Source organism: Pristiophorus japonicus, chromosome 4, assembly GCF_044704955.1.
Source record: "Pristiophorus japonicus isolate sPriJap1 chromosome 4, sPriJap1.hap1, whole genome shotgun sequence".
NCBI classification, from domain to species: Eukaryota; Metazoa; Chordata; class Chondrichthyes; family Pristiophoridae; genus Pristiophorus; species Pristiophorus japonicus.
This window is the reverse complement of record NC_091980.1, coordinates 141,133,532-141,159,057: the sequence shown is the minus strand read 5'-3', so window position 1 is coordinate 141,159,057 and position 25,526 is coordinate 141,133,532. Positions and strand designations below refer to the sequence as shown.

The following is a 25,526-nucleotide window of genomic DNA, read 5'->3' as shown; positions in this document are numbered from 1 at the left end:
CAATAATCCCCAAACACTAGCAATAATCTCCAAACAGCAAAAATAATCCCCAAACACCAGGAATAATCCCTCAGCACCAGCAATAATCCTAAAACACCAGCAATAATCCCCCAAACACCAGCAATAGCTCCCAAGCACGAGAAATAATCCCCAAACACCAGCAATAAACCCCAAACACCAGAAATAATCCCTCAAACACCAGCAATAATCCCCAAACACCAGCAATAATCCCCAAACAACAGCAATAATCCCCAAGCACCAGCAATAATCTCCCAAAGACCAGAAATAATCCCTAAACACCAGCAATAATCCCCCAAACATGAGCAATAATTCCGAACAACCAGCAATAATCCCCCAAACGCCAGCAATAATCCCCCAAACACCAGCACTAATCCCCAAACACCAGCAATAATCCGCAAACACCAGCAATAATCCCCAAACACCAGCAATAATCCCCAAACACCAGCAAAAATCCTCCAAACACCAGCACTAATCCCCAAACACCAGCAATAATCCGCAAACACCAGCAATAATCCCCAAACACCAGCAATAATCCGCAAACACCAGCAATAATCACCAAACACCGGCAATAATCCCCCAAATTCCGGCAATAATCCCCCAAGCACCAGCAATAATCCACCAAACACCAGCAATAATCCACAAACACCAGCAATAATCCCCCAAACACCAGCAATAATTCCCAAATACCAGAAATAAAGCCCAAACACCAGCAATAATTCCCCAAACTGCAGCAATAATCCCCAAAACACCAGCAATAGTTCCCAACCAGCAATAATTCTCAAACACCCCCAACAATCCCCACACACCAGCAATAATCCCCAAACAGCAGAAATAATTCCCAAACACCAGCAATAATCCCACAACACCATCAATAATCCTAAAACACAAGCAATAATCTCAAAATACCAGCAATAATCCCCACACACCAGCAAAAGTCCCCAAACACCAGCAGTAAACTCAAAAAAACAAGCAATAACCCCCAACAACCAGCAATAATCCTCAAACATCAGGAATATTCCTCAAACACCAGCAATAATCCCCAAACGCCAGCAGTAATCTCCAAACACCAGCAATAATCTTCAACAAGCAATAATCCCCAAACACCAGCAATTAATACCAAAACACCAACAATAATCCCCAAAGCACCAGCAATAATCCGCAAACACCAGCAATAATCCACCAAACACCAGCAATAATCCTCAAACACTAGCAATAATCCCAAAACACCAGCAATAATCCTAAAACACCAGCAATAATCTGCAAACACCAACAATAATCGCCTAACACCAGCAATAATCCTTCAAACATCACCATTAATTCCCAAACAACAGAAATAATGCCCAAACACCTGCAATAATCCCCCAAACGCAAGCAATAATCCCCAAACACCAGCAAAAATCCCCACACACCAGCAATAATCCCTCAGCGCCAGCAATAATCCCCAAACATCGGCAATAATCCCCAAACACCAGCAAAATCCCCAAACACCAGCAAAAATTCCCAAACACCAGCAATAATCCCCAAACACCAGCAAAAATCCTCCAAACACAGCAATAAACCACAAGCACCAGCAATAATCTGCAAACACCAGCAATAATCCCCAAACACCGGCAATAATCCCCCAAACTCCGGCAATAATCGCCCATGCACCAGCAATAATCGCCAAAGGCAGAAATAATTCCCAAACACCAGCAATAATCCCCCAACACCAGCAATAATCCCCCAACACCAGCAATAATCCCCAAACACCAGCAATAATCCCCACACACCAGCAAAAGTCCCCAAACACCAGCAGTAAACCCATAAAAACAAGCAATAACCCCCAACAACCAGCAATAATCCTCAAACACCAGGAATATTCCTTAACACCAGTAATAATCCCAAAACACCAGCAATAATCCCCAAAGCACCAGCAATAATCTGCAAACACCAGCTATAATCCACCAAACACCAGCAATAATCCCCCTATACCAGCAATAATCCTAAAACATCAGCAATAATTCCCAAACACCAGCAATAATCCCCAAACACCAGCAATAATCTCCAAACAGCAGAAATATTCCCTAAACACCAGCAATAATCCCCCAGCACCAGCAATAATGCTAGAACACCAGCAATAATCCCCCAAACACCAGCAATAGCCCCCAAACACCAGAAATAATCCCTAAACACCAGCAATAAACCCCAAACACCAGAAATAATCCCACAAACACCAGCAATAATCCCCAAACACCAGCAATAATCCCCAAACAACAGCAATGATCGCCAAGCACCAGCAATAATCTCTCAAACACCAGAAATAATCCCTAAACATCAGCAATAATCCCCCAAACATGAGCAATAATCCCGAACAACCAGCAATAATCCCCCAAACGCCAGCAATAATCCCCCAAACAACAGTACTAATCCCCAAACACCAGCAATAATCCTCCAAACACCAGCAATAATCCCCAAACACCAGCAATAATCCACAAACACCAGCAATAATCACCAAACACAGGCTATAATCCCCAAACTCCGGCAATAATCCCCCAAGCACCAGCAATAATCCACCAAACACCAGCAATAATCCACAAACACCAGCAATAATCCTAAAACACCAGAAACAATCCCCCAAACGCCAGCAATAATCCCCCAAACACCAGCACTAATCCCCAAACACCAGAAACAATACCCCAACACCAGCAATAATCCTAAAATACCAGCAATAATCCACAAACACAAGCAATAATCCACCAAACAGCAGCATATATCCCCAAACACCAGCAATAATCCCCAAACACCATTAATAATCTCCAAACACCGGCAATAATTCCCAAACACCAGAAATAATCGCCAAACACCAAAAATAATTCCTCAAACAACAGCAATAATCCTAAAACACCAGCAATAATCCCCAAACATCAGCAATAATCCACCAAACAGCAGCAAAAATCCCCAAACACCAGCAATAATCCCCAAACACCATTAATAATCTCCAAACACCGGCAATAATTCCCAAATACCAGAAATAAACCCCAAACACCAGCAATAATTCCCTAAACTGCAGCAATAATCCCCCAATCACCAGCAATAGTTCCCAAACACCAGCAATAATTCTCAAACACCCCCAATAATCCCCAAACACCAGCAATAATCCCCAAACAGCAGAAATAATTCCCAAACACCAGCAATAATCCCCCAACAGCATCAATAATCCTAAAACACCAGCAATAATCTCGAAATACCAGCAATAATCCCCACACACCAGCAAAAGTCCCCAAACACCAGCAGTAAACTCAAAAAAACAGGCAATAACCCCCAACAACCAGCAATAATCTTCAAACACCAGGAATATTCCTTAACACCAGCAATAATCGCCAAATGCCAGCAATAATCCCCAAACACCAGCAATAAACCCCAAACAGCAGAAATAATCCCCCAAACACCAGCAATAATCCCCAAACACCAGCAATAATCTCCAAACTACAGCAATAATCCCCAAGCACCAGCAGTAATCCCCCAAACACCAGAAATAATCCCTAAACACCAGCAATAATCCCCCAAACATGAGCAATAATCCCCAACCACCAGCAATAATTCCCCAAACACCAGCAATCATCCCCCAACAACAGAAATAATCCCCAAACGCCAGCAATAATCCTAAAACACCAGCAATAATCCTCCAACACCAGCAATAATCCTAAAACACCAGCAATAATCCCCCAACACCAGCAATAATCCTAAAACACCAGCAATAATCCCCAAACACCAGCAATAATCCACCAAACAGCAGCAAAAATCTCCAAACACCAGCAATAATCCCCAAACACCAGCAATAATCCACCAAGCAGCAGCAAAAATCCCCAAACACCAGCAATAAGCCCCAAACACCATTAATAATCTCCAAACACCGGCAATAATTCCCAAACACCAGAAATAATCGCCAAACACCAGAAATAATTCCCCAAACACCAGCAATAATCCCCCAAACACCAGCAATATTCCCCAAACACCAGCAATAATCCCCAAACACCAGCAATAATCCCCAAACAGCAGAAATAATTCCCCAAACACCAGCAATAATCCCCCAAACACCAGCAATATTTCCCAAACAGCAGCAATAATCCCCAAACACCAGCAATAATCCCCAAACAGCAGAAATAATCCCTGAACACAAGCAATAATCCCCCAGCACCAGCAATAATCCTAAAACACCAGCAATAATCCCCCAAACACCAGCAATAATCCCCAAACAGCAGAAATAATTCCCCAAACACCAGCAATAATCCCCCAAACACCAGCAATATTTCCCAAACAGCAGCAATAATCCCCCAGATTCCAGCAATAATCCCCAAACACCAGCAATAATCCCCAAACACCAGCAATAATCCCCCAAACATCAGCAATAATCCCCAAACACTAGCAATAATCCCCAAACACCAGCAATAATCGTCCAAACACCAGTAATAATCCCCCAAAACAGAAGCAATACCGTACTGGTGGCTCTTCTCAAGTTCACAAGTGACATCCTTTGTGACAGTGACAAAGTTAACCTATCCCTCCTCTTGCTTCTCGACCTGTCTGCAGCCTTTGACATGGTTGAGCAATCCATCCTCCTCCAATGCCTCTCCACCGTCGTCCAGCTGGGTGTGACTGCACGCGCCTGGTTCCATTCTAATCTATCTAATTGTAGCCAGTGTATGACCTGCAATGGTTTCTCTTCCTGCTCCCACACCGTTACCATTGGTGTCCCCCAAGGATGTATCCTTGGCCTCCACCTATTTCTCATCTGCTTGGTGACATATCCGAAAACATAGCATCACTTTCCACATGTACTGGATGAGCAGAAACTTTGACCAAGTAAATATTGGGAAGACCGAAACCTTGGCCTTTCCCTAGCCACCGACATGGTATTGGGGGTAATGTATTGACATGGATACAGAACCCGTTGGCAGACAGGAAGCAAAGAGTCGGAATAAACGGGTTCTCTTCAGAATGGCAGGCAGTGGAATACCGCAAGGTTCACTGCTGGGACCCCAGCTATTTACAATATACATTAATGATTTAGACAAAGGAATTGAATGTAATATCTTCAGATTTGCAGATTAAAATAAGCTGGGTGGCAGTGTGAGCTGTGAAGAGGATGCTAAGAGACTGCAGGGTGACTTGGACAGGTCAGGTGAGTGGGCAAATGCATGTCAGATGCAATATAATGTAGATAAATGTGAGTTTATCCACTTTGGTGGCAAAAACACGAAGGCAGAATATTATCTGAATGGCGACAGATTAGGAAAAGGGGAGGTGCAACGAGACCCGGGTGTCAATGGTACATCAGTCATTGAAAGTTGGCATGCAGGTACAACAGGCGGTGAAGAAGGCAAATGACATGTTGGCCTTCATAGCGAGAGGATTTGAGTATAGGAGCAGGGAGGTCTTACTGCAGTTGTACAGATCCTTGGTGAAACCACACCTTGAATATTGCGTAACGTTTTGGTCTCCTAATCTGAGGAAGGACATTCTTGCTATTGAGGGAGTGCAGCGAAGGTTCACCAGACTGATCCTGGGATGTCAGGACTGACATATGAAGAAAGACTGGATCGACTAGGCTTACATTCACTGGAATTTAGAAGAATGAGGGGGGATCTCATAGAATCATATAAAATTCTGACGGGATTGGACAGGTTAGATGCAGGAAGAATGTTCCTAATTTTGGGGAAGTCCAGAACCAGGGGTCACAATCTAACGATAAGCGGTAAGCCATTTAGGACGGAGATGAGGAGAAACATCTTCACTCAGAGAATTGTGAACCTATGGAATTCTCTACCACAGAACGTTGTTGAGGCTTGTTCTGTAGTGTCCCTGCACCTTACTACAAACTCACACGAGGCATGTATATCAGACACGGTCACTTTATTCCCAGGACCAAGGAGTGCTGACCCTGGGTGGGACCTCCCCTTTTATACCTGGAAACACAGGTGAGGTGTGTCTCCCGCAAGTTCAACCCCCTGTGGTCAGGGTGTGCATTTCTAGGGTACAGGTACAGTGTACATGAGTTACAGTTACATGGCTATTGTAATTGCAAGATGGTTAAATACATGACATCACCTCCTCCCTTAAGTCTTTTTGTTTGAAAGGTTAAATCTATCGGGTGGTTGACGCTCTCTCATGGAGCGCCGCAGTTGTGGCTTTGGTGGCTGAGCCTCAGCACGCGTCTCTGTCACTTGAGGTGATTCCGGCCTGTCTGGGCTGGCCGCAGGGACTGTGCATGCTGAGGGCTGTCTTTGTCGCTCGTGCGCTGGCAGTCATCTCATGCTCTTCTTCAGGTTCCTCCATGTCAATGCTGAATCTTTTCTTTACTTGGTCCAAGTGTTTGCTGCATATCTGCCGATTATTTAGTCTGACCACCATGATCCTATATCCCTGTTTGCCAATTACAGTGCCCTCAAGCCACTTGGGTCCCAAAGCATGGTTAAGAACAAATACCGGGTCATCTATTTCTATACACCTCCCCCTTAAGTTTTGATCATGGAGCTCAGTTTAGGATTGGTGCATGCCCTCAACAATGTCTGCCAGGTCTGGGTGAATGACGGGCAGCCGTGTCTTGAGCGTGCGTTTCATGAGGAGTTCCACTGGCGGGACTCCCGTGAGCGAGTGCGGGCAGGACCTGTAGGCCAGCAGGAGGCGCGATAGGTGGTACTGAAGGGAGGGTCCTTGGATGCGGAGCATGCCCTGCTTTATGACTTGGACCGTCCGTTCCGCCTGGCCATTGGAAGCCGACTTGAATGGCGCTGTCTGGATATGCTAGATACCATTGCCCGACATAAAGTCCTGGAATTCATGGCTGGTGAAACACGGGCCATTGTCGCTGACCAAGATGTCTGGCAAGCCATGGGTCACGAAAACCGTATGCAGACTCTCCACGGTGATGGATATCGTGCACGAATTCTATATGATGCACTCGATCCACTTCGAGTATGCATCAACAACGATCAGGAACATTTACCCCATGAACGGGCCCGCATAGTCTACATGAATACGTGACTATGGCCTGGTCGGCCAGGGCCACGGGCTGAGTGGAGCCTCCCTGGGGGCATTGCGAATCCAGTGTTGCAGGTCTGAGTCAATCCCCAGCCACCATACATGTGACCGGGCAATGGCCTTCATTAACACGATGCCAGGGTGCTCGCTGTGGAGTTCCCTGATGAACGCTTCCCTTCCTTCCTGGGGCATGACTACCCCGCTGCCCCATAGCAGGCAGTTGGCTTGGATGGAGAGCTCATCCATCCGTCTCTGAAACGGCCTGACCTCCTTGGGGCACGCCCTGTGTGCGGGCACCCAATCCCCAGTCAGGAGACATTTCTTTATCATGGATAGGAGGGAGTCCCTGTTGATTCCAGAGTTTGATCTGGCGGGCTGTGATAGGGGAGCCCGCAGTGTCAAAAGCCTCAACGGCCATGACCATCTCGGCGCTCTGCTCCGACGCCTCCTCGGTGGTGGCCAGTGGGAGCCTGCTGAGTGCGTTAGCGCAATTTTCGGTGTCTGGCCGGTGCCGTATGGTGTAGTCATACGCAGCCAGCATGAGGGCCCATCGCTGTATGCGAGCTGACGCATTGGCGTTGACAGCCTTGCTGTCGGACAACAAGGATGTTAACAGCTTGTGGTCTGTCCCGAGCTCGAACTGTCTACCGAAAAGGTACTGGTGCATCTTTTTCACACCGTACACACACGCGAGTGCTTCCTTCTCGACCATGCCGTATCCAGGCTCTGCCTTGGAGAGCGACCTGGAGGCATAAGCCACCAGTTGGAGTCGGCCGTCATCATTACCCTGCTGCAAAACACACCCAACCCCATAGGATGACGCATCGCATGTTAAAACCAGTTTTTTACAGGGGTCATACAAAGTCAACAGTTAGTTGGAACACAGCAGGTTCCTCGCCTTATTGAAAGCCCATTCTTGACAGTCCCCCCAAAACCATTCACAACCTTTATGGAGCAACATGTGTAATGGCTCCAACAATGTGCTTAAGTTCGGCAGAAAGTTCCCAAAATAGTTCAAAAGTCCCAGCAATGATCGCAACTCCAATGTGTTGCCGGGCCTAGGTGCCCGGCGAATCGCCTCAGTTTTTGATTCAGTGGCAACCCTCCTACACTAAAACTTGACCTCTGGGGCCAAAAACATGCACTTGGCCTTTTTCAGCAGCATGCCTACCCGATCCAATCAGCGTAGCACTTCCTCCAGATTGCGGAAGTGTTCCTCGGTGTCTCGACCCGGTATAAGACTGTCGTCTTGGAATACGATCGTTCCAGGGATGGACTTGAGCAAGCTTTCCATGTTTCTCTGAAAGACAGCTGCTGCTGAACGAATGCCAAACGGGCACCTGTTGGAGACAAATAATCCTTTGTGCGTCGTGATGGTGGTCAGAAGATTGGATTCTTCAGCCAGTTCCTGAATCATGTAGGCCGAAATGAGGTCCAGCTTCGTGAACAGCTTGCCAGCTGCCAACGTGGCAAAAAGGTCCTCCGCTCTCGGAAGCGGGTGTTGGTCTTGCAGCGACACTGGGTTGATGGTGGCTTTGTAGTCGCCACAAATCCTAACCGAGCCATCTGCTTTGAGGACGGGAACGATAGGACTTGCCCAGTCGCTGAATTCAACGGTCGAAATTATGCCTCTCTGAGCAGCCTGCCCAGTTCACTTTCAATTTTTTCACGCATCACATATGGCACCGCTCTGGCTTTGTGGTGCACTGGTCTGGCGTCCGGAGTGATGCATATCACTACTTTAGTGTCTTTGAACGTTCCGACACCGGGTTGAAACAGTGACCCGAATTTTTGCAGGACCTGTGAGCATGAACTTCACTCCATGGATGAAATGGCGTGCACATTCCCCCATTTTCAACTCATCTCAGCTAGCCAACTCCTCCTCAAAAGCGCGAGGCCATTTCCAGGAACAATCCAGAGTGGCAGCTGGTTCTGTAATCCATTATGTGTTACCACCAAGTTTGCACTGTCCAGCACTGGGATGATCTCTTTGGTGTACATCCGTAGCTGCGTCTCAATGCGTTCCAGTTTGGGCCTGCTAGTTCTGTGTGGCCATAGTCTCTCAAATTGTTGGGTGCTCATGAGTGACTGGCTAGCTCCAGTATCCAGCTCTATGTGCACCGGAATGCCATTCAGTAAGACTTTCATCATCATGGGTGGCGTTTTAGTGTATGAGCTGTGGACATCAGCCACATGAACCCGCTGAACTTCAGCATCATGGCTTTTCCCCAGGCCTCATCCTGCATTGCAGACCCCCTCGTCTGGTTCCTCTGTCTCGCAGTTTAGCCTCGCTACTGCCTTTTTGCACATCCTGGCCAAGTGTCCACTGACATTACAAATCCTACAGGTATATTGCTGGAACCTGCAGCTTTTCGCAGTGTGTCTACCCCCGCACCGCCAGCATGAGCTGAGATTGCTGTTAACAAAAGGACTATTCCCAGGCATTTCTCTCTGATTGCCCATTTGGCTGTTTCTAAGCACTCTGATGATGGGTGTTAATGGTCCCATCGCGGGACGCATTGTTCCTCGTGATGTAGTGAATTGCCGATCCCCTTTCCATTGTCCCTGTTGCGGGTCCACCCTAGAGCCTGTTGCTGCCTGGGCGGTTTCGAAATGCCCTTGCCCTTGCCTGCCTGTAGGGTCCCGAGCCACGTTCACCATGTTAACTCCCTGGTCCGTCGCCACTTTTGGACCAGGGCTGCGCGCGTAAATTAGCTTGGTCTCCTCTTCCCTTGCCATAAAGGTCTGAGTTATCAACGCCGCCCCTTCTAAAGTCAAGTCCTTGGTCTTTATGAGCTTCCTGAAAATGCCAGCTTGATTAATGCCCTCGATGAAAATGTCCCTTAACATCTCCCCCCTGCAAGCATCGGAGAACTTACAGAGACTGGCCAAAAGCCGCAGTTCTGCCACAAGTCCGAGACGTTTTGTCCCTCCCGACGCCGGTGAGAGTAGAACCGGTGACGGGCCATGTGTACGCTACTCGTCGGCTTGAGATGCTCACTGATCAGCTGGCTGAGCTCTTCAAAGGACTTGTCCGCTGGCTTCTGGGGTGCGAGCAGGTCTTTCATCAGCGCATACGTCTGTGGTTCACAGCTGGTCAGTAGATGCGCCCTCTGCTTGTCAGCCGCTGTCTCTTCCAGCCAGTCCTTTGTGACAAAGCTCTGCTGGAGTCTCTCCACGAAGTCGTCCCAGTCCTCACCCACACAGTAACATTCCTCTGTGCCACCAGTGGCCATCCTCGTGGTTGTGTGATTCCTGTTTCTCGTCGTCAAATGTAGTGTCCCTGCACCTCACTACAAACTCACACGAGGCATGGATATCAGACACAATTACTCTGTGACCTTCACCTTTATTCCCAGGACCAAGGAGTGCTGATCCTGGGTGGGACCTCCCCTTTTATAACTGGAAACCCAGATGAGGAGTGTCTCACGCAAGTTCACCCCCTGTGGTCAGGGTATGCATTTCTAGGGTACAGGTACAGTGTACATGAGTTACAGTTACATGGCTATTGTAATTGCAAGATGGTTAAATACATGACACGTTCATTAGATATATTCAAAAGGGAGTTAGATGTGGCCCTTACGGCTAAAGGGATCAAGGGGTATGGAGAGAAAGCAGGAATGGGGTAATGAAGTTGCATGATCAGCCATGATCATATTGAATGGTGGTGCAGGCTCGAAGGGCCGAATGGCCTAATCCTGCACCTATGTTCTATGTTTCAATGTTTCTATTAACTTTGCCTGGCCACCTTTTCAGGCTGAACCAGACTGTTCACAACCTTGGTGTCATGTTTGACAGCAAGGTGACCTTCCTACCCCATATCTGCTCCATCACTAAGACCGCCTATTTCCACCTCCGGAACATCGCCTGACTCGCCTCCTGCCTTAGCTCATCTGCTGCTGAAACCCTCATCCATTCCTTTGTTATCTCTTGATGACAATTCCAATGCACTCTTGACTGGCCTCCCATCATTCACCCTAAATAAACTTAAGCTCCTGCTAAACTCTGCTGCTCATGTCCTAACTCGTACCAAGTTCCGTTCTCCCATCAATCCTGTACTCGTTGGATCCTGGTTAAGCAATACCTCGTATTTAAAATTCTCATCCCTGTTTTCAAATCCCTCCATGGCCTCATCCCTCCCTATCTCTGTAATCTCTTCCAACCCCACAGCCCCCGAGATCTCTGCACTCCTCTAATTCTGGCCTCTTGAGCATCCCCGATTTTAATTGCACAACTATCGGTGGATGTGCCTTCCTAGGCCCTAAGCTTTGGCACTACCTCCTTCAACCTCTCCGACTCTCCACCTCTTTCCTCCTTTAAGACGCTTCTTAAAACCCACCTCGTTGACCAAGCTTTCGGTCATATACCCTAATACCCCATTAAGTGGCTCAGTGTCAAATTTTGTATGATAACACTCCCGTGAACCGCCGTGTTGCGTTTTACTAAGTTAAAGGCGCTCGAAAATTCAAGTTGTTCTTGCACTAAAAATCAAAAAAACAGCAATAATCACCAAGAGCTGGTAAAATAAATAAATATTGAAAACCAGAATGTTTATTTATATAATTCTGAGAAAATGTCTAATTGATATTTCTTGAATTTTCAACATGATATTGCACAGTGACCTGATCCTTCCTGTCTCCTGTGGTGACAACAGTTTAATGATCTGAGATGCTTAAAAAGAAATATTGCAGGCAGGCACAATGATTGTAACAGAAATAAACATCTTCGCTCTGTCTGGTAAAAATAATCCTGCATTATTAAGCTTCAGGTTTGTACAGTGAATATATCTACATGTTAACCACCCAATTCCCTGTTTAATTGGGGAGCATTCACCCACTGCATGTGTTACTGGGGACATTTCACCCAAAGCCTGTTTCACTGGGGAATTTCATTCATAGATTCATAGAAATTTACAGCACGGAAGGAGGCCATTTTGGCCTACCATGTCCGCGCCAGCCGACCATCAGCTATCCAGCCTTATCCCGCTTTCCAGCTCTTGGTCCATAGCCCTGTAGGTTACAGCACTTTAAGTGCACATCCAAGTACTTTTTTAATGTGGTGAGGGTTTCTGCCTCTACCACCCTTTCAGGCAGTGAGTTCCACAGCTCACTGCCCTCTGGGTGAAGACATTTCCCCTCATATCTCCTGTAAAGCTCCCCCCAATTTCTTTAAATCGATGCGCCCTGGTTGTTGACACCTCTGCCAAAGGAATGAGCTCCTTCATATCCACTCTATCTAGGCTCCTCATAATTTTATACACCTCAATCAGGTCTCCCCTCAGCCTCCTCTGTTCCAAAGAAAACAGATGCAGCGGGGCCGAAATTCAGGGTCTCACAGAGACCCGTTAGTGCTTGTTTGCGACGGTCATTCCGAAAAATAGAATGGCCGCCGCTCTGGGGTCAACAGGCCGATCCGACCTAAGTTCTAGTCGGGGATTTTTCGCCCTGGACCCCATACCGCCCAAGTGGTATCACCACCAGTAAATTGAATAAAACAACAATAAAAATACTTACCCAGCGATATTCACCTCACTCCATGGATCCCCCGCCACGTGGTGCCCCTGATAGGTTTCTCTGTTGGTGCACCTCTGCAGAGTGATGGCAGGCCGGCAGCATGGTGACCCTTAAAGGGGTGGGCCCACTGCCTCAGCTGCAGTGCAAGAATTTTTGTCAGCCGACTTGCCAATCGGCCGGGCCAAAATACTGGCACTGGGTTCAGCCGGGCCACCAATGGGCAGCCTGGCACCCCCTCTTGGGTGCCAGGCCGCTGGCCCAGCCAAAACACTCCCTGGTGGCCCAGTGGCCAAAGTTTAAAAAGTAGCTAGAATCTCTCTCCTTTAATGAAGGATAGGGAGCGTGGTGATGCACACACACTGTGATGTCACCACGCTGATTGACAGCGGCAAGCGAGCCTTCTGACCCATTTTCAGACAGTCAGCCTGGCTTTGAGTCTAAAGCCTGCCTCCGTTATCACCCATTTCCTGCAGGACTTGGAAAAAAATTCAAAGTCCTGAAAATAGATCGACTCACCGAACCAAGAGTTCCAGCGCTAAGTACCGGCTAAAAACTCATAGGTGCGCCAGCTTTCTGGCACCAGAATTTCGGCCCCACCATCTTCAATCTTTCGTCATAGCCAAAATTCTCCAGTTCAGGCAACATTCTTGTAAATCTCCTCTGTACCCTCTCCAGTGGAATCACATCTTTCCTGTAATGTGGTGACCAGAACTACACGCAGTATTACTGCTAAGGCCTAACCAGTGTTTTATACATTTCAAGCATAACCTCCCTGTTCTTGTAGTCCATGCCTTGACTAATAAAGGCAAGTATTCCATATGCCTTCTTACTAAGTATTCTTAACAAATATTCCATATGCCTTCTTAACCACCTTATCTACCTGGCCTGCTACTTTCAGCGATCTGTAGACCTGCACTCAAAGGACCCTTTGTTCCTCCACACTTTTCAGTGTCGTACCATTTAATGTGTATTCCCTTGCCTTGTTAGCCCTCCCCAAATGCATTACCGCACACTTATCCAGATTAAATTCCATTTGCCACTGCTCTGCCCAACTGACCAATACATTGATATCTTCCTGTAGTCAGCAGCTTTCTTCTTCATTATCAACCACACAGCCTATTTTAGTGTCAACTGCAAACTTCTTAATCATACCCTCGACATTTAACTCCAAATCATTGACTGGATCTGCCTCTGAGCCAATTTTGGATCAAATTTGCCATTTTGGTCTGGATCCCATGGGCTTTTACTTTCCTGACCAGTCTGCCATGTGGGACTTTATCAAAAGCTTTCCTAAGTCCATATACACAACATAATAACCATTATCCTTATCGATCCTGCTGGTTACCTCCTCAAAAAATTCAATCATGTTGGTCAGACACAACTTTCCCTAAACAAATCCACACTAACTGCCCTTGATTAAACCATGTCTTAATTGATGCCTGTGTCACTGGGGTAATTTCATCCACTGCTCTTTCACTGGGGTAATTCCACCCATTGCCTCTGTCACTGGAGTAATTTCTCCCACTGCCTCTGTCACCAGGAGTAATTTCACCCACTGCCTGTGTCACTGGGATAATTTCACCCACTGCCTGTGTCACTGGGGTAATTTCACCCACTGCCTGTATCACTGGGGTAATTCCCACCACTGCCTGAGTCACTGGGGTAATTTCACGCACTGCCTGTGTCACTGGGGTAATTTCACGCACTGCCTATTTCACTGGGGTAATTTCACCCACTGCCTGTGTCACTGGGTAATTTTACCCACTGCCTGTGTCACTGGGGTAATTTCACGCACTGCCTGTGTCACTGGGTAATTTCACCCACTGCCTGTGCCATTGGGTAATTTCACCCACTGCCTGTGTCACTGAGGTAATTTCACCCACTGCCTGTGTCACTGGGGTAATTCCAACCACTGCCTGTGTCACTGGCGTAATTGCAACCACTGCCTGTGTCACTGGGGTAATTTCATCCACTGCCTGTTTCACTGGGGTAATTGCATGCACTGCCTGTGTCACTGGGGCAATTAGAACCACTGCCAGTGTCACTGGGTAATTTCAAGCACTGCCTATGTCACTGGGATAATTCCAACCACTGCCTGTGTCACTGGGGTAATTTCACTCACTGCCTGTGTCACTGGGTAATTTCAGCCACTGCCTGTGTCACTGGGATAATTCCAACCACTGCCTGTGTCACTGGGGTAATTTAACCCACTGCCTGTGTCACTGGGGTAATTTCACCCACTGCCTGTTTCACTGGGGTAATTTCACCCACTGCCTCTTTCACTGGGGTAATTTCACCCACTGCCTGTGTCACTGGGGTAATTTCATCCACTGCTTGTGTCAATGGGTAATTTCACCCACTGCCTATTTCACTGGGGTAATTTCACCAACTACCTGTGTCACTGGGTAATTTCACCCACTGCCTGTGTCACCGGGATAATTCCACCCACTGCCTGTGTCACTGGAGTAATTTCGCCCACTGCCTGTGTCACTGGGGTAATTCCAACCACTGCCTGTGTCACTGGGGTAATTTCGCCCACTGCCTGTTTCACTGGGGTAATTTCACCCACTGCCTGTGTCACTGGGGTAATTTCATCCACTGCCTGTGTCACTGGGTAATTTCACCCACTGCCTGTGACACTGGGTAACTTCACCCACTGCCTGTGTCACTGGGTAATTTCACCCACTGCCTGTGTCACTGGGTAATTTCACCCACTGCCTGAGTCACTGAGGTAATTTCGCCCACTGCCTGTGTCACTGGGGTAATTTCATCCACTGCCTGTATCACTGGGTAATTTCACCCACTGCCTGTGTCACTGGGGTAATTTCACCCACTGCCTGTGTCACTGGGGTAATTTCATCCATTGCCTATTTCACTGGGGTAATTCCAAACACTGCCGGTGCCACTCGGGTAATTTCACCCAGTGCCTTTGTCACTGGAGTAATTTCACCCACTGCCTGTGTCACTGGTTAATTTCACCCATTGCCTGTGTGACTGGGGTAATTTCACCCCTTGCCTGTTTGAATATTGGGTTTCACCCACTGCCTATTTCACTGGGGACATCACATGCTGCCTGTTGATCACTGGGTTTTCACCCTGTGGGGTGTACTAAGTCGCTGCTCTCGCTGCAGTTTTCAACGCCACTTTCGGCCTGCTTGGAGAGTTGCCGGACCTATCCAGCCGCTTTGTGGGAGCTGCCAGCCATCTCAGGCCGCACTGACAAGTTGCTGGTTCTGCCTGTTCCCGACTGCATTGCTGCCGCAGCCACTGAGTGCTTGCTGTGAACCCTCACATGCCCAGCACGGCCACTGCCAGGAAGAGAGTCCGCTGTAATGGATGTCAGAGCTGCTGCATTGTGGTTTCTGCATTCTCTGTAGCTCTGAATTGAAGTTTCTACCAATGTGTAAAAATAAATTCACTGACAACTGCTCTCAGTAATACAAGGAAGTCAATGATCTTTTGCACAATCTCCCCTTTTAATAGATTTTTGTAAGAAGATGAAAATGCTCAGAACAAGAATGGTGCCATTCAGTCCATTTATCATACTTAATTACAGACCAGCCCATTCATCAACATCTTTATATAACTTTTTAAATCTACTTTTGCAACATCTCCCAATCCCACGGCCTCCACCAGCCAGAAGGACAAGGGCAGCAGGCGGATGGGAACACCGCCACCTCCAAGATCCCCCCCAGATCACGCACAATTCCAACTTGGAAGTAAATTGCTGTTCCTTCATCGTCGCTGGGCCAAAATCCTGGCACTCCTACCCTGACTGCATTGTGGGAGTTCCTTCACCACACGGACTGCAGCAGCCCAAGAAGGCGGCTCAACACCACCTTCTTGAGGACAACTAGTGATGAGCAATAAACGGCAGTCTTGCCCACAATGCCCATATCCCAAGAATTCATTTTTGTTTAATCTCCTGGGGAAAGGTTCTACAAAGTTTGTTGACATCCCCACCAAAAGAACAAAGCAAACAAAATTGCAGCATATATTTCCAATCCCATAACCTCCCCACGTTACTCACATTCTACTTGGTTGGTTTGTAGGGTGACAGCTGGCCTTAATGCGCTTGCTGAGTGGGAGAAACACTTGAAAAGCACCCCATTTGGGGCGATTGCTTTTGAAGGAGCGCAAAAGTAAGGCCAGGCGAAAAAGATTTTTTGCTCCCGGGAACTTCCACTTTAGCGCTCCAAGAGGGAAGTGGAACGCTAAATAAGAACAAAAGAAATATGAGCAGGAGTAGGCCATACGGCCCCTCGAGCCTGTTCCGCTATTTAATAAGATCATGGCTGATCCGATCATGGACTCAGCTCAACTTCCCTGCCCGCTCCCCATAACCCCTTATTCCCTTATCGTTTAAGAAACTGTCTATCTCTGTCTTAAATTTATTCAATGACCCAGCTTCCACAGCTCTCTGAGGCAGCAAATTCCACAGATTTACACCCCTCTGAGAGAAGAAATTTCTCCTCATCTCAGTTTTAAATGGGCGGCCCCTTATTCTACGATTATGTCCCCTAGTTCTAGTCTCCCCTATCAGTGGAAACATCCTCTCTGCATCCACCTTGTCAAGCCCCCTCATAATCTTATACGTTTCGATAAGATCACCTCTCATTCTTCTGAATTCCAATGAGTAGCGGCCCAACCTGCTCAATCTTTTCTCTTAAGTCAACCTCCTCAACTCTGGAATCAACCTGGTGAACCTTCTCTGAACTGCTTCCAAAGCAAGTATATCCTTTCGTAAATATGGAAACCAAAACTGTATGCAGTATTCCAGGTGTGACCTCACCAATATAACTGCAGCAAGACTTCCATGCTTTTATACTCCATCCCCTTTGCAATAAAGGCCAAATTCCATTGGCCTTCCTGATAACTTGCTGTACCTGAATATTAACCTTTTGCGTTTCATGCATCAGGACCCCCAGGTCCCGCTGTACTGCAGCACTATGCAATTTTTCTCCATTTAAATAATAACTTGCTCTTCGATTTTTTTTCTGCCGAAGTGCATAACCTCACACTTTCCAACATTATACTCCATCTGCCAAATTGTTGCTCACTCACATAGCCTGTCTTTGTCCTTTTGCAGGTTTTTGTGTCCTCCTCACACATTGCTTTTTCTCCCATCTTTGTATCATCAGCAAACTTGACTACGTTACACTCAATCCCTTCATCCAAGTCATTAATATAGATTGTAAATAGTTGGGGTTCCGGCACTGATCCCTGCGGCATTCACTAGTTACTGATTTCCAACTCAAGAATGAACCATTTATCCCGACTCTCTGTTTTCTGTTCATTAGCCAATCCTCTATCCATGCTAATATATTACCCCAACACCGTGAACTTTTATCTTCTGTAGTAACCTTTTATGTGGCACCTTGTCAAATGCCTTCTGGAAGTCCAAATACACCACATCCACTGGTTCCCCTTTATCCACCCTGTTCATTACATCCTCAAAGAATTCCAGCAAATTTGTCAAATATGATTTCCCCTTTATAAATCCATGCTGACTCTACCTGACCGAATTATGCTTTTCCAAATGTCCTGCTACTGCTTCTTTAATAATGGACTCCAACATCTTCCCAACCATAGATGTTGGGCTAACTGGTCGATAGTTTCCTGCTTTTTGTCTGCCTCCTTTTTTTTTAAATAGGGGCGTTACATTTGCAGTTTTCTAATCTGCTGGGACCTACCCAGAATCCAGGGAATTTTGGTAAGTAACAACCAATGCATCCATTATCCCTGCTGCTACTTCTCTGGAGAATCTGTACCTGTCAGTTTCTGGTATATGAGTATGGGTTGAATGTGTACCTATCAGTTTCTGGTATGTGAGTGTGGGTTTTATTCTGTACCTGTCAGTTTCTGATATGTCAGTGTGGGATCAATCAGTACCTTCCAGTTTGATATGCGAGCATTGTGCTCAATATTTAGCTGTCAGTTTCTGGTTTGTGAGTGTGGGTTAAAGGTGTAACTGTCAGTTATTGGTATGTGAGTCTCTAGCACTAAAGTGAGTGTCCCGGCTACCTCTTCCACCCCCCCGGGACACTCACCCTCAGCACCCTACTCCCTCTCCCCCACCCCGGGACACTCACCTTCAGCTACAACTTCGCTTAGAGCGCTAAAGTGTGCGAGAGGCGCGGGATCGGCACAGCACTGAACAATGTTCCGTGCAGCGTTGCCCTCTTTGGAGGCTCCTTCCCTCGCTTAAAGGGAAGGACCAATGATGGGTTCAATCACTATTCATGCTCTGTCTGTTGGGCCACAAAACCTGCGTTATGTGCAAAGCAGCCCCAAACACTCTGAGAGAGTGCAGGGCTGAGGAATGATGGAGTCAAAGAAATCAGGAAGTGCCAGACTGGGGAGCAAAAAACATTTTGCCCTACCTGAACACCATGCCTTTAATTATTGCTCCTCAAGCGGCCAGCCGAGGTGACAATGCCTCCTGTAGTGGCCGTTGTTGACGCCCGGCGATGCTGCAGGGGCAGGAGCGAATATCACATCCGAGGTGGTAATGGGACGCTGCACACCGGATGACGTCACAATCTACGGGGCGCAAGAGAGCGAGGCGGTAAGTGTTAGCACCAGCGCAAAACTGCCAGGAAGTTCATGGGCGTCAGTGAAATTGCTGTGCCCAGTCGGTAACCCCTTAGCAACCCATTACCGCCCTCTGCTGGCGCTAAGAGGAGGTGCAAAGCAGGCCAATTTCTCCCCCTTAGCGCCTTTTACTGGAAATTTGTCCTGAACACATGAGAATCCACAGCATGACTCTGTAAACTGGGGCCTTGAGTTTCAGTTGTAGAAGGGATGTGGAGGGAGGCTGGGGGTTGTGTTTTGGGTCCAATCAGTTCTATGAGTGCTGAGCCACTGAGGCTCTGGAGAGAGTTTCGCATTTTGGCTAGGCTCCCATTGTTACAGTTCCACCCTCCTTGCATTGGGTGCATCATATCATGGTTGGTGCCATCCACTGATGATGTGTTCCTGTCGTACATATGTCATTTGAACAGGTGGGTGGACATAATCAACATCTGTCACTTCTGGCAAAAAGTCTGGATGTAACGGCAGAAGTTTGGGAACCGGCAGGACATATAAGAACATAAGAACGTAAGAAATAGGAGCAGAAGTAGGCCATACGGCCCCTCGAGCCTGCTCCGCCATTTAATGCGATCATGGCTGATCTGATCATAGACTCAGGTTCACTTCCCTGCCCGCTCCCCATAACCCCTTCTCAGTTAAGAAACTGTCTATTTCAGTCTTAAATTTATTCAATGATCCAGCTTCCACAGCTCTCTGAGGCAGCGAATTCCACAGATTTACAACACTTTGAGAGAAGAAATTTCTCCTCATCTCTGTTTTAAATGGGCAGCCCCTTATTCTAAGATCATGCCTTCCAGTTCTATTCTCCCCCATCAGTGGAAACATCCTCTCTGCATCCACCTTGTCAAGCCCCCTCATAATCTTATACGTTTTGATAAGATCAACTCTCATTCTTCTGAATTCCAATGAATAGAGGCCAACCTACTCAACCTTTCCTCATAAGTCAACTCCCTCATCCCCGGAATCAACCTAGTGAACCTTCTCTGAACTGCCTCCAACGCAAGTATATCCTTTCGTAAATATGGAAACCAAAACTGCACACAGTATTCCAGGTGTGGCCTCACCAGTACCTTATATAGCTGTAGCAAGACTTCCCTGCTTTTATACTCCCTCCCCTTTGCAATAAAGGCCAAGATTTCATTGGTCTACCTGATCACTTGCTGTACCTGCATACTATCCTTTTGTATTTCATGCACAAGTACCCCCAGGTCCCGCTGTACTGCGGCACTTTGCAATCGTTCTCCATTTAAATAATAACTTACTCTTTTATTTTTTTCTGCCAAAGTGCATGACCTCATACTTTGCGACATTATACTCCATCTGCCAAATTTTTGCCCACTCACTTGGACTATGTCCTTTTGCAGATTTTTTGTGTCCTCCTCACACATTGCTTTTCCTCCCATCTTTGTATCATCAGCAAACTTGGCTATGTCACACTCTGTCCCTTCTTCCAAGTCGTTAATATAGATTGTAAATAGTTGGGGTCACAGCACTGATCCCTGCGGCATCCCATTAGTTACTGGTTGCCAACCAGAGAATGAACCATTTATCCCGACTTTCTGTTCTCTGTTAGTTAGCCAATCCTCTATCCATGTTAATATATTACCCCCAACCCCGTGAACCTTTACCTTTTATGTGGCACCTTGTCAAATGCCTTCTGGAAGTCCAAATACACCACATCCACTCGTTCCACTTTATCCACCCTGTTTGCTACATCCTCAAAGAACTCCAGCAAATTTGTCAAACATGACTTCCCCTTCATAAATCCATACTGACTCTGCCTGACCGAATTTTGCTTTTCCAAATGTCCTGCTACTGCTTCTTTAATAATGGATTACAACATCTTCCCAACCACATGCTTGCATATGCTTACCACGTTTGCTGCTCGTAGCGCAGGAGTGCTAGGGTAGTCATGGGGCAGGGAATTCAGCCCCTAACGCTTGCATCCAATCTATTTTGTGAGCTCATGTCCCACTCCAGAGAATTGAGCACATAATCTCGGTTAGACGTTAAACCGAGGCCCCACCTGCTCTCTCAGGTGGATGTAAAAGATCCCATGGCACTATTTAGAAGAAGAGCAGGAGAGTTCTCCCCAGGATCCTGGCCAATATTTATCCTCAATCAACATCACAGAAAAACAGTTTATCTGATCATTAACACATTGCTGCTTGTGGGAGCTTGCTGTGCGCAAATTGGCTGCCGCTTTTCCTACATTACAGTGACGACACTCCAAAAATACTTTATTGGCTGTAAAGTGCCTTGGAACATCCTGAGGTTGTGAAAGGTGCTATATAAATGCAAGCTATTTCTTCTTTCTTTCTATTTTAATCCACCGCTGGCCCATTCATGTCACATGCGGGGAGTTGGGTGGCAGGGAATAAAATCATCCTTTTACCATTCTACTTTGATGGTGTAGGAGTGAGACAGTCATCATGAAACCCTTATGAAAAGAAAGACGACTGGAACAAATGAAAGTTGGCACAAAAGTGAAAATCATTAATAAAGAAATACTTGGTAATGGATTGAATGGACAGCTATCACTACATATATTAGGCTAATATTCAGTGGAGTGAAAGTTCAGTCAGATTGCTGCAAAACACCAAACAGTTCTGACCTCTGTAATCAATGCATCTGCCCAATTAACGACTGCAAACGACACTACAGGCAGAGCTTTTCATTGACCTTTTCCAACATGAATTCCTCTGTTACCTCTTATGATAAATAGATAAAAATGGTAATTCGTACTGGGGCAGTATTGCATAGCACTCTGCAACATTCATATAATATACCAATTATATCAGGAAGTGGTCACAGCAGCGATTTCCACTTGGGCTGTATGCAGCTTGCTGTGTTTTTCAGTTTCTTTTATTGCAGAGAGACTGATTAAGATGATTAAAATCTCTCTCAGTTACCTAAAATAACCTTCATGCCTGATGGTGGTATAATTCAACTTCAGCACTGGTTTTATAAATTTTATAACACTATTACCTTACCTGCCAGTTCAGACTTAATCCACTCATTTTAGCCGCTTTTATTGCAGGCATTGCGAGTTCATCTTTTTGGCAGCCTCACTGTTAAGGCAGCTTTTTAACTCAATCTTGCTGTTACCAGGATTTACTGCCTTTCGAAGTCTCACTGTGTAGTCAGTTCTCACTGTTGTGCAGTGAGTTCTCACTGTTGTGTAGTGAGCTCTCACTGTTGTGCAGTCAGTTCTGACTGTTCTGTAGTGAGTTCTCCCTGTTCTGTAGTCAGTTCTCACTGTTGTGCAGTCAGTTCTCACTGTTGTGTAGTCACTTCTGACTGTTGTGTAGTCAGTTCTCACTGTTGTGTAGTCAGTTCTCACTGTTGTGAAGTCAGTTATCACTGTTGTGTAATGAGTTCTGACTGTTGTGTAGTCAGTTCTGACTGTTGTATAGTCAGTTCTCAGTGTTCTGTAATGAGTTCTGACTGTTGAGTAGTCAGTTCTGACTGTTGTATAGTCAGTTCTCAGTGTTCTGTAATGAGTTCTGACTTTTGAGTAGTCAGTTCTGACTATTGTGTAGTCAGTTCTGACAGTTGTGTAGTGAGTTCTCACTGTTGTGCAGTGAGTTCTGAATGTTGTGTAGTGAGTTCTCACTGTGGTGTAGTCAGTTCTCATGGTTGTGTCGTCAGTACTCACTGTTGTGTAGTGAGTTCTGACTGTTGTGTGGTCAGTTCTGACTGTTGTGTAGTCAGTTCTCACTGTTGTGCAGTCAGTTCTGACTGTTGTGTAGTCAGTACTCACTGTTGTGGAGTGAGTTCTGACTGTTGTGCAGTCAGTTCTGACTGTCGTGTAGTGAGTTCTCAATGTTGTGTAGTGAGTTCTGACTGTTGTGTAGTCAGTTCTGACTGTTGCGCAGTCAGTTCTGACTGTTGTGTAGTGAGTTCTCACCGTTGAGTCGTCAGTTCGGACTGTTGTGTAGTCAGTTCTAACAGTTGTGTAGTCAATCCTGACTGTTGTGTAGCGAGTTCTCACTGTTATGTAGAGTTCTGACTGTTGTGTAGACAGTTCTCACTGTTGTGTAGTGAGTTCTGACTGTTGTGTAGTCAGTTCTGACTGTTGTGTAGTCAGTTATCACTGTTGTATAGTCAGTTCTCACTGTTGTGTAGTCAGTTGTCACTGTTGTAGTGAGTTCTCACTGTAGTCTAGTGAGTTCTCTCTGTTGTGCAGTCAGTTCTGACGGTTGTGTAGTCAGCTCTCACTGTTGTGTAGTCAGCTCTCACTGTTGCGTACTGAGTTCTCACTGCTGTGTAGCAAGTTCTCTCTGTTGTGTAGTCAGTTCTGACAGCGGTGTCGTGAGTTGTGACTGTTGTGTAGTGAGTTCTGACTGTTGCGTAGACAGTTCTCACTGTTGTGCAGTCAGTTCTCACTGTTGTGTAGTCAGTTCTCACTGTTGTGTCATCAGTTCTGACTGTTGTACAGTCAGTTCTCACTGTTGTGTCATCAGTTCTGACTGTTGTGTCATCAGTTCTCACTGTTGTACAGTCAGCTCTCACTGTTGTGTAGTCAGTTCTGACTATTATGTAGTCAGTTCTGACTGTAGTGTCGTCAGTTCTGACTGTTGTGTAATGAGTTCTGACTGTTGTGTAGTGAGTTCTCACTGTGGTGTCGTCAGTTCTGACTTTGTGTATTGAGCTCTCACTGTTGTTTAGACAGTTCTGACTGTTGTGTAGTGAGTTCTCACTGTTGTGTAGTGAGTTCTCAATGTGTTGTAGTCAGTTCTGACTTTGTGCATTGAGTTCTCACTATTGTGTAGACAGTTCTGACTGGTGTGTAGTGAGTTCTCACTGTTGTGTAGTGAGTTCTCAATGTGTTGTAGTCAGTTCTGACTGTTGTGTACTGAGTTCTAACTGTTGTATAGTCAGTTCTGACTGTTGTGTAGTCAGTACTCACTGTTGTGTAGTCAGCTCCCACGGTTGTGCAGTCAGTTCTTACTGTTGTGTAGTCAGTACTCACTGTTGTGTAGTGAGTTCTGCCTCGTGTGCAGTCAGTTCTGACTGTTGTGTAGTCAGTACTCACTGTTGTGTAGTGAGTTCTCCCTGGTGTGCAGTCAGTTCTGACTGTTGTGCAGTCAGTTCTGACTGTTGTGTAGTCAGTTCTGACTGTTGTGTAATGAGTTCTGACTGTTGTGCAGTGAGTTATCACTGTTGTGTAGTGAGTTCTGTCTGTTGTGTAGTGAGTTCTCACTGTTGTGTAGCCAGTTCTGACTGTTGTGTAATCACTTCTCACTGATGTGTAGGGAGTCCTCACTGTTGTGTAGTCAGTTTTCACTGTTGTGTAGTGAGTTCGCACTGTTGTGGAGTCAGTTCTCACTGTTGTGTAGTGAGTTCTGACAGTTGTGTTGTGAGTTGTGACTGCTCTGTAGTAAGTTCTCACTGCTGTGTAGTGAGTTCTCTCTGTTGTGTAGTCAGTTGTGACTGTTGTGTAGTGAGTTGTGACTGTTGTGTAGTGAGTTCTGACTGTTGTGTAGTGAGTTCTGACTGTTGTGTACTATGTTCTGACTGTTGTGCAGTGAGTTCTCTCTGTTGTGTACTGAGTTCTTTCTGTTGTGTAGTGAGTTGTGACTGTTGTGTGGTGAGTTCTCTCTGTTGTGTAGTGAGTTCTGTCTCTTGTTTATTGAGTTCTCACTCTTGTGTAGCAAGTTATGACAGTTGTGTAGTGAGTTGTGACTGTTGTGTTATGAGTTGTCTCTTTTGTGCAGTGAGTTCTCACTGTTGTGTAGTGAGTTCTCACTGTTGTGTAGTGAGTTCTGTCTGTTGTGTAGTGAGTTCTCACTGGTGTGTAGTGAGTTCACACAGTCTGTAAGCCAGTTCTCACTGTTGTGTGGTGAGTTCTCACTGTTGAATAGTCAGTTCTCACTGTTGTGTAGTCAGTTCTGACTGTTGTGTAGTCAGTTCTGACAGGGGTGTCGTGAGTTGTGACTGTTGTGTAGTCAGTTCTGACTGTTGTGTAGTCAGTTCTTACTGTTGAGTAGTCAGTTCTGACTGTTGCGTAGACAGTTCTCACTGTTGTGCAGTCAGTTCTCACTGTTGTGTAGTCAGTTCTCACTGTTGTGCAGTCAGTTCTCACTGTTGTGTAGTCAGTTCTCACTGTTGTGTCATCAGTTCTGACTGTTGTACAGTCAGTTCTCACTGTTGTGTCATCAGTTCTGACTGTTGTGTCATCAGTTCTCACTGTTGTACAGTCAGCTCTCACTGTTGTGTAGTCAGTTCTGACTATTATGTAGTCAGTTCTGACTGTAGTGTCGTCAGTTCTGACTGTTGTGTAATGAGTTCTGACTGTTGTGTAGTGAGTTCTCACTATTGTGTAGACAGTTCTGACTGGTGTGTAGTGAGTTCTCACTGTTGTGTAGTGAGTTC

At 46.3% G+C, this 25,526-nt stretch overlaps 1 protein-coding gene across 1 annotated transcript in view; it reads right to left on the bottom strand.

Moving 5' to 3' along the window:
• lcp2a (lymphocyte cytosolic protein 2a) overlaps positions 1-25,526 on the bottom strand; it is a 534,123-nt gene that overhangs the window by 404,015 nt on the left and 104,582 nt on the right. The window lies entirely within an intron of this gene.